An 11,046-nucleotide genomic window follows, 5' to 3' on the forward strand; every position below is an offset into this window, starting at 1 on the left:
CGCTGCGACGGGCGACCCTGCCATTCCACCAAGGGAGATAAAGGTCGCGGGTGCGCCAGGGCGCCAGCGGCTACGGCACCACAGCATTGGTGCTGAATGAGGCCTCTAACTCCCAAAACCTTCGAGCTGACGATTACTCATTCGCTTTACCAGTAACCGGTAGCAGTTCTGGTGCATCCACCGGCCAGCCAAACATTTTGCGTGAAAGTGGACTACCCTCGCTCATAGAGCAGTACCGGCGGAGGAGGATGTGAGACGAGTTTGAATTCGCTCTCTGAGTTCGCCCTCGCCCGGCCTGGCTTGAGACGTCCTAAGTGGCTCAGAACCATTTCACCGCATTGGACAAAAGGATGTTTCAGCTATAGTGGTAAAAACTATTTTTATGCAACAAGGACGTCCCGTTCATCTGGCGGTTCAGGAGTGGACTCGCAGTATACAATCAGTAAGCTTTCATAAAACTTGGGCGTGTTCACGTTCGCTCCGGGCTGTTTGGCGTGCGGCTCAACCCATTTTTGCTACAATAGCGAACGGACCAACGTAGAGCGGTCGGAACTTGGGTATTAGAGCGTAGATACTGCAAATGCACATTTGTTTATTTGCAGACAATAGAACAAACATATTCGTGTGAGTTTAGCCTCAGCGAATTGCTTTTTCATCTTGAATCTGAGCTATAACGATTTTGATCGGCAGTCACTCCAGTAAAACTCAAGTCTGCGGCAACATAAGTAATGGAGTACATCTTGTAGAGGTGAGGACAGCGTTATTTAGCGCATACCTAACGAATGAGAGCAGCTCAATCCAGCACCGCAGTCTCTTCGCGCAAGTGATCAAAACGATAACGCGATTTACGCGTTCCGTCTGACCATTGTTTGGTGGTAAGTCAGCGGTTGACATATCTAATTCGAGGCCAAGCACCTTGAATAATATTTACTGAAATACTCGAATATCTATCCGATACAATGACTACCGGAAAGCCATGATGTCGATATACTTTGTCGAAAAACAGCTTGGCTATCTACGTTATCACATATAGTAGCGAGACGAGCTATCGTGCTCAGACGGTCTAAAAAGACCTTAGTGCCGGTATTTCCGAACGTGTCTTTCGAAAGACCGAAACTACAGTCCAAAGTGACGGATAACAATCCCTGCAGTTGGGCTGCCATAGCTCTTTGCTTAGAGGAAGCTTAGCTAAGGTCACCGACGTTACGTTCTTTAATAGAACAAGTAAGAGTGTAGCGGATCGCCCACCAAGAGTACCCAAAACTTCAACCTAAAGCAAATGTACTCTTCCGCTCAAAACTGAAACTGTATTTGCGGCGAAGACGCCTATTTTTAAGACCTGAGATTTAATATCAAAACCTAATTAATATGCATAAATACTGGCAGTCTTCCTCGTAGTGGCTTCTTGTTATGGTGTAGCCACACCATTGTGGAATTACACCGACTTGTGTAATCTACACCTTTGTACGGTCACACCCTCTTATGTGACCCGACCTCTCGTACCAAGGTGCGTATAACCCCGTTACACCCCCCCCATCAAAACTGCATTTAATTGTCGCTTTGTACGGGGCTCGCGTGTCTAAGACACCTTCACCTCCGTAGGACCGTCTTGACGCATTCTCTGTTCAATGACCTATGTGTCTATGACACGAAAAAACACCCAGCCTCGCTGATTTCGAGGGCACCCACAGGAAAAGCCCTTTTTCGTCTCCTGCACGCAGTTCTCCGGACAGTATGTCCGCGGCTTCACGTGAAGCACATCTCAAGCCCTTGACAATCGGGCGCCAATACACCGTGCCCGCCACGGGCGACGGATTTACCCGTCGAGGATTCGGAGGAAGTCGACTACGAGTCGGATACTTCTGGGAAGACGAGGAGGGCGAGGTCCGCCAACGGCACCCTGCTTGAACCTTGCGGACACCGTGTCCGTTTCTCGATCTCTTGACTTCCGGGGGAAGTTTTACTATTACCAATCGCCTAGACGAGGTAGTTTGGGGCTGCCCACAGTGCGGCTCTCATGCGCTTGTATGTACGTTGTGTCCTAGACCCTCGTGTGGAATACGGCTTCCGCTCGGCGGACTCCGCTACTGAATCGAAAAACGCGATAACGCGATCGTTAGGCGTCTACGTAGTCGTGCCCCCGGCCACAACACAAACTAAGGTTGACCGGTGTAAGGCTCTCCAAGCTCGCTTCTTTGCACCTCAAGAATTTTTAATGAATCGGTACCGCGCTCGACTTCGAGTTCAGAAGGAAGGCGCTCCTGTACCCGCAATGCGGGCTATTCCTGTGGTGCTCGCTTCTGGCGAAAGCATGCAGATGATGAGGAGCTCTTTGAACAATGGGTTCAGCGGCACCGATACATTTCTCGCTATCTACCTTACAGCGAAGCCACAGGGATGTGGACGTGTGCGTAAAGCGCCATCTAAGATTTGAGTTTCTAAAACTCAAGGCCCAACACCGACTTTCTGCGAGATGTCGCCCTGCATCGCGCTCCCTTGAGCTATTTGGTTTCTCTCACGAGTGGGTGTCCGACCACAGCAGCTCAGGGCCATAGCTTGAGCTCCGCTCATGCCCCTCCGGCTTCCCGCACTGTTGTCGAATAGCCCGTGGCGCATGACGACGCGAAGCGTCATGATCCTTCTGGTCATAAGCGTCCACGACGTCTGGGCAGTCTTGCTGAAGTGGCACCTCAAACTTTCGCGAGTTCTCGGAGTTTGGGTATCCCCGCCACTTTGCAAGATATTGGGTTAGACCCTGTCGACGACGTCAACCCACAAGGCGTTCCAGGTTGTAGTGGACGCCGCTATTCTCATCGAGAAGAGTCGGCGGTGAGCGATGACGACATAGTCGATCACCGCCCGGTGACTTGCGATGCTCTTCAAGCACTTTGTGCACCGACTGCATAACGTTGAGGATTATCGTGCCGTCGATCAGACAAATACATCACTTCGTACAACGGTGAGGCATCTTGCGCCGTTGAAAACGGAAATTGTTGTAATCCGCTCTCAAAACCAGTTGCTGATTTAGCTTGGGTGGCCGAGCGCCTTTGCGCCGGATCCGGTGCGGCTTAAGCAAGCCCACCTGCCACACCGTGTGGGTGCGCATTCTTCTCGAAAAGTTCAGTGTACACGAAAGGCCACGCTTGCCACGATCTAAAAAGGTCCTTTCAACGGTGGACGGAGCCTTGTCTTAAGGACAGCAGAGAGTGCATGTGTTGAAAGGTTTTTAGCATTCATTAAAACCAGATCTCTGACCTCCAAATTTTCAACATTTCTTTTGCTTCTTCCGTCTGCATATTCTCTCTACATTTCGTGGCTATAGCCATCGCATCGCGAACGTGTCTTATGACACTCAGTCTAGTCGACAGAAAGTCATCGACTTCTTTTCAAACGGTGAGGGGGCTGACACCAGCTGGCCGTTTGGCTGTTCCTCCCCCGCCAAGCCCTGAGCCATAAGATAGCGGTGTCAGCGGGACGCGAATATTAACAAGCCCGATTACGTAGAACGACGTGCGGCCGGTAGACGCATGCACTGCATTCTTCAGATTGAACTCCGCAAGAGGCAGCATGTCGCTCCAGCGCTTCGGTGTCTCAACGCAGACGCTGCGAGAAACTTCTTCAACGACGCGATTCCGCGCTCGGTCTGACCATCGGTCTGCGGCTAGTCCGCTGTTGACGTAGTCAACTTGGTGCCCAGCACCCTGAAGACTATATACCAAAACTTTTCAGTGAAGCGCGGGTCTCCATTAGAGACAAATGCCCCCGGAGGTCAAGTTGTCGAAAGACACGATCGACAAACAGCGTCGCTGTACCCACACCGTCGCTGTACCACACCGTCGATAATGTCCGGCACTACCGCAAGATGAGTCATCTTGCTGAAACGGTACGCAAAGACCACCACGCCCGTGTTGTCCACCGAGTCCTTCTGCAAGCCAAATTCAGAGTTCATACTCATGGACTGCCAACATCCGGAGGGTACTGGCAAACTGGCCAGCGCGCCACCGCATTTAAAGAGTGTTTCACCCTCTGACACGTCTCACACGTGTGCACATATGTGCTCGTCCAATTGTACAGTTTGGGCCACCAGTAGTGGCAACTCACACAGCTGTAGGTCTTTTCACGACCGAGATGACCACTGAGTGGGGCTTCGCGGGTCTCTTAGGATACAATATTTTAGATCCTCATCATGACGACGTGGTGTATCCGTTAGTTTGGTGCTATAAAACAGCATTTCGGTTCTAAATGAGTGTCGGTGTAACCGCGCGCGCAATCGTGCCAACAAGTTCCTGTCCGAGTTTCCAAACTCCTTGCTCCCGAGAGCCCGAAGCAGCGCTAAACACATATCATCATCCAGGTATGCGACGCGGATCATATCCATCACTGACGACGTCACTGTCGTGACATGAGCAAGCTCATAATCCGGTCTGCGTGACAGAGCATCAGCCAAAACATTCTACTTTTCTGGCTTATACTTCACCTAGAAGTTATATTCTGCGAAGAATGAGAGCCACCTAGCCATCTTCTGCGAGAGGTGAGGCGACTGAGTCACAGTGTGTAATGACGGATGATCTGTGTCGATCACAAATGGATTTGAGCCAAGCAAGTGCACCCTTAAATTGATAAGTGCATACTTCATCGCAAGTAGTTCCTTGTCGTGGATTGAGAAGTTCTTCTCCGCAGCCTTAAGCTGGAGATTCGAACGCGATCACCCGATCTTGCCCCTTGGCGTCTGCTTGCAGCAGTGCACACCCGATGGCAAAGTCCGAAGCGTCACAGACGACACATTAGCATACCGCATATTCGTGGGCATGCACTAGAGCACCGCTCTCAAATGGACGATGTGGTTTTCCACATCTGCCCTTCCGTGTCCCGCACGACTGTGGATGAATATGTCGTCGAAGTGTGTCTGTGCATACGGCCTGAACAATTGCGTCCCAAGACAATTAAATGTTGCTGGTGCATTGACAGCCCTTGGAGCAGCACCAGCTACTCCCAGAGCAGTATTCACCGCTCTCGGCAAACCATTACTCGCTCTCATGAGCAATTGGTAATGACCATCGATCAAGTCGAGTGCGCTGTGCTTTGTACCGCCTACCATATCATCTGAAGATAAAGCTTCAATGACGTCAAACTGCTCCTTGAACAGGGGCCATTTGTGACGGAATATTACGTCTTCAAGTTGTAATAGAGTTGCACGTAGCCTCGAATGGAAGGGTGGTCCACAAAAGATGGTGTGATCGTACAAACGTGTGGATTACACAAGTCGGTGTATCACACAATGGTGTGGCTACATCGTAACAAAAAGCCATTACGTGGAAGACTGTCAGTAGTTATGCATATTAATTAGGTTTTACTATATAACTAGGAAAACCTTAGGCTTTAGACATTGGCGGCTCGGCCGCAAATAAAGCAATTAAACACAGCTTTAATTTTTAAAACAGAAGAGTTTACTTGCCGTGGGTTAAGGTCTTCGGTACTCTTGGTGGTAGGGAATTGCGATACGCATCACTCGGACTAGTTCTTGTATAAATCGTTTCTAGAATTTCTTGATACTGAAGTTCAGACACAGAATAGACAGACTTCTTATCGACCTACTTTACAAAGACATCAAGTCGTTCGAGAAGTTTTCAATGGACTAATCGAGAATTTTAGTGTGTACGCACCGGTGAAGACGCGAATTCAAGACGAGTGAGAAAATGCTGTGGAATATCTTCATACACAAAGCTTGAAGGTTCCAGGAATGCAGACCCAACTGTTCACGAATGTATCATTTAAAGACGGCACCCACATTGAGACGTCTTTTATAAATCCTCTTCACGCAGAGAACTCCCATCACATCGTATCATGGCCACAACCGTCTGACCCCTATACGAAACGCGGTCTACTCGACTCGACTGGTGACTTAGAGCTGAACTCTCCCATATCACCTTAAGCGCAAAAACTTTACAATCGAACCCGACTTATAGATGACACTCGACCGCGGCCAACTTTACTCGGTCGGTGACCAGAGCTAAGTTCTCGGTAAGCAAAGAGCTACGGCAGCCCCGCCACACTTGGTAGCATTCGTAGTCAGTATACGCCTGAGTCGTTACGACTGAACCTCTTTTAGGTTGGAGATATTTGTCGTCTCCCCGCGATAAACCAGACTGGTGAGAAGCGGAGCGTCAGTTTGATAAACCTTGTTACGCCTTGCACAGGGGACAACTAGTCCAAGGGTTACGGACTCTTGTTTGCCCCAGGGCATGCAAGACGGACTTAAAAAGCTGATGTCCCTGGTTGGCCCTGAAGGCGTGCAACATTTTGCTTCACAAGGACCCGAAGCGATAAGCGCGTGTCTAGAGGATTTTCAAATATGTAAATGCTCTTTGAGAGCACCTACAGCAGAAGCTGTCAGCGTCTACTGCGTCCATGACGCCACCGTTGACGACAAACGACTCCTCTCGACCCAGGCCGCTCATCGTCAGCGTTACGACATTCGAGGGGAAGTTTAGGGAGATTCCCTTACTCTGAATGATAGCGGCCGTGATGGCTATTACATCCGCCATACTCCAGAATGAGCAACAGCGCTCTAGCTATCTCCAAGCTCGAGGGCCGAGCGCGAGAATGGGCACTAACGTGCGGTACTTCGATTGAAAACGACATTTTTCTTCTGGAAGAAGTTGAAGCTGCAGCTTTTGCGAGTGTTCTCGCCGCTCAAACAGGCATATCGCGTGCGACCGCGTTTCTTTTCCGCCCGACAGGACAAGAAGGAGTTGGTGGATTTTTCTAATGGTTGAGAACTCTCATTGCCGGGATGGCAACAGATACTCTCCCCGAGGCAGACACAGTGACCGCCTTTATGGAGGGCCACCGCACTAGCGTGGCCAGAATGGAAGTCTTCCGTTTTCATCCGCCATCTTTTAAAAAGCGGTCTATGTGACATTGAATGCCGACTTCTACTTTAAGTCGACAGAACTTGGTCGGAGTACACACCCTCAGAGCTCATCGAACGGGCCTGAGCCAATGGATCTCGGCTACGCCGAGAAAGAGGAGGGAGAGTCTAGCAGCGTTTCAACACCCAATGGTGTTTTGATTGTGGAGACACCTTTACCAGAACCAGTACGAGTGTAGCGGATCGCTATCCGCGACCTCCAAGAGTACCCAAAGCCTTAATCCACGGCTAATGAATTCTTCCGTTTAAAACTATAGCTGTTCTTAATTGTTTTATTTGTGGCAGAGCCACCTATTTCTAAAACCTCATGTTTTTGTAAACGAAAGTAGAACCTAATTCATACGCATATCTATTGGCAGTCCTGCCATGTTATGGCTTCTTGTTACGGTGTAGCCACACCATTTTTGGATTACACCAACTTGTGTGACCACACATTTGTACAGTCACACCATCTTTGAAGACCCACCCTATCATACCATTGTACGTGTACCCTGTTACGATCCCTGCAGGTTGGCTTAGATGCTGCTGCATGCGGCACGAAATTCGTCCGCTGACACGTGCGCACATATGTGCCTACTCAATTAGACGTGCTGGGCCACCAATACGTAGCGCTCACTGTGCGGTATGAACTTCCTTTTTGAGGTATCTTTTCACAGGGAACTCATATGGCTCGGACAGTATTCTGGGTTTGCAGTCCTTATCATGAGGCTCCATTTCAAACTGTGACTAGTGGGGAGTAAAAAACTATAACTTTCCTTGGGGTAAGGCATAGTGATGCAGGCGCGCAACCGCGTGTCAAGACATATCGGCATCCAAGCTCTCAAACGTTTTGTTTTCCAAAGTATTCAGTAGCACAACAAATTTTGCGTCAGAATAGTTTGCTGTATGTGCCGCTCTATTAATTAGCGACGTTACCGTTGTGACATACGATCATCATAGTCGGAGCGACGCGAAGCGCATCCGCCACCACATTTTGCCGATCTGATCGGAATTATTTCTCAAATAATAGACCTGGCAAAGAAGTATAATTATTTTGCCATCTCTGTGAGATATGTGCTGACGACGTCACCGAACGCAACGTCGCATGGTCTCATAGATCACAAATGTCATTGCAAATAGGTGCACCCAAACGTTTACGAGGACCTTCTTCATTGCTAGCAGCACTTTGCCATGAACAGAAAATTCCTTCACAGCAGCTTGTAATTAGCGAATCCCAAACACGAACATGCGCTAATGACCATCGGCATCTGCTGAAATTAAAGCGCAGCCTGTTACAACAGCCGATTTGTCACAGAAACGTAGCATGGCCGAGCTGTATCCGGGGGAGTCGGAATAAGAGCATGCACAAGGCTCACTTTATAGCCTTGATAGCCGCCTCATCCACACCATACGATATTATAGTGGCTGCATTCAGTAAAACATGCGCAATGTTTCATTTGCTGTAAGACTTTCTGAGACAGAAAGGCGCCGTGGGGAGATTTATTTTCTCTAAAATGACCGCTTTGTGCTTTGCACCGATGTAATAGAAATTGCTCGCTTGTATACACGCACTTACTGAAGAAGACTTAAATCAGTTAGCACGCTTAACCGCGTATTACTTACTTCCAGTGAGCCGTTGATTTACGTGAATGAGGAGGAAAAAGGTGAAGTGACATTCACCATGGCCAATAAGTCTTACACCTCCCTAAAATGATAAATTCTTCCAGTTCTGATACAACAGAATTAAGGGACATACAACTACGCAGTATATATCGGTACTGCCAACTAATGGGTCTCACACGACATGTGTGATGGGACTGACCCTATTACACAACCCCCCACTCAAAAGTGGGTTTACCCATATTTTCCTCAAGCTTTCTCCGACTTTGGAACTTGGTCGTACGTGATCCCACACAAAATGAAACGTATCGAAGCTGACTTGCACCGACGACGAGCGTATAGCAAAACCCTACTCGATCCGAAGGTGCGATGGCAGCTTCGACACCATAAACATTCGGTTCATGCTCATGTTCCACGTCGAACAGCGCTTTCACCCGTCAAACCTGGTATTGAACGACCAGCTTAGGCAGATGATTATTGTATGAAGAGCCCATTGACGATTTCCGTTGTCCAATGTTTTTGCTCTATCAAGAGATAGATCGTCATCACGAAGTTCGCGACCGACGTGGTGGTACCACCTTTGAGTTTAACAAGCTCTTTAGTCGATCGAAAGCTCGAGTTAGGTTCAGACCGCGTATTTTTGCGCCATCAGACCGATTTCACGTGCTGGAGGAGAACCACAAGATCCCATGTACGAATCGTACATCCAGCAGTCTCATCTGGTTCCATTCAGACAATTGACACTCAATTCAGGGCACGAATTCGTGCCCTGAATACGAATACTGCTGCGGACATTTTAAGATACGCGATATTCGCTTTTGATTTGCCTATTTAACAGCGCAGGATCAAGTTCACGCCGATATCGAAGACGCTCGCGAAGTGCGTGAAGTCATTAGTCGTGTATATGACGAGAGGTAGTATGAAAGAAGAGGGAGGGATGGACCCCCTAAGCGGAGTCCGTCTTTGAGCCTGCATCAGACGCGAGAACAAAATCGGAGCAGTTGCAGAGACAATGACTACAAGGCTTCCCGGTATTCGCGTTCGCTAGGTAACCTAACCTTTTTATCAAGAGCTTTTTCCGGCCGCAAACTATCCTCGCCGCCACCTCGTTCTCGATATGGATGTATCGATTTCCCGGTCAATCAAGAAGAGGATGTGTGCTAGAGGAGGGCGCCCCTCTGCTTCTTCTGCTGCCGCTTCAGAGTCTTCGTCTCTTTTGTATCGCGATTGCGATTGATGAAGGTGGGAAACTCCGTTCGCTGGCAAACCGGGAGATGAACAAGGTATTCGATCGGGTGTTGAGGGCGCGATCCGGTCTCGACGCATGAAGGATACTCGACGGGTCGTCTGCAAAGTTCGCGATCGCGCATGATGACATGGCGTCATGAAAACTGGCTTGTGATGGAACTGAAAATCAAATTTGGAGATTGGAGCAGGCTCTGCAAGTTTTCTTTCCTACTGCGGCTTGATGCGGAGCCTCCTGCCAAGCGACCTCGCTCTGGTTCGAACGGTTATGCAATCGCCAACGCCATCAACAGCCACTCGACGTCATGACTCTCGCGATCGTCTGTTTGATTCCTAGTTCACAATGATTTTCGTTATTCTGAGGATGATGCTGAGGCGACGACGCCATAGGGCTCAATTTTTGTCCCTGGAGCCGAAGATGTGGCTCCGAAGCCATATTCGTATGATCCTGCGTTACACCCAGGTTGAAAACCGCGTATTTGCGAGGATAGGGTTGAAGTTCCCTATGTAAACGCTGGATGTGTCCTCAGCCAGCTCGGAAGGTCAATATTGTAAGCGCATGACACTGACCGATAAAGCGAGATAATAGCTTCAAGCTACTCAGCTTGAAAACGCATCGCCTGATAGGTTCTTAGTACTTAGTTGTGCATGTTCCCCAACAACAAAAATACATTTTGCTTTGAAGACCTCGTTTTCTTTTGCCGCCAATCGCGGAGTCGGGCGTTACCCTTAGGCGAGTCAACGAGTACAGCTGCACTGCAACATCGCGCAAATCGATAATTGCGGGTGCCGCAAGCATAAAAAAATGGCGTAAATCAAGTGGATGAACGAACCGAACTGCTCATTGCAAATTTTACCAATGGTATCAACGAACTCCATTTCGCAAAATTTTCGCACAGAGGCTTCTCAACACACCACACCACTTATGTCTCTCGTTCTGTTTGCCCATCTGTCTCTAAGTATACCGCTGTAGAAATTACCAATAATTTGGAGTAATATTTTACGAAAAACACTCGTAAAGCTTGCATGACGATCAAAGGCGACAGCGTCAGGAAACCCGTGATTGCAAAAATGTGATCAATTAACAACCGAATCTTCGGCATCGATGGAAATGCTACATGCAGCGATGCAAACCATCTTGCTGAGTCTGTTGACGACGCTGAGCACTCCGTTGTGACCATCAGCTTTGTAAACCTTGTGCAACCAACCGGTCCTTGTAGCGATTGATAGTCCCGTCCGCGTTGCGTTTTACCTTGAACAACCAGCGGCAT

This window comes from Plasmopara halstedii (assembly GCF_900000015.1).
Source record: "Plasmopara halstedii genome assembly, contig: Scaffold_650, whole genome shotgun sequence".
NCBI lineage: Eukaryota > Oomycota > Peronosporomycetes > Peronosporales > Peronosporaceae > Plasmopara > Plasmopara halstedii.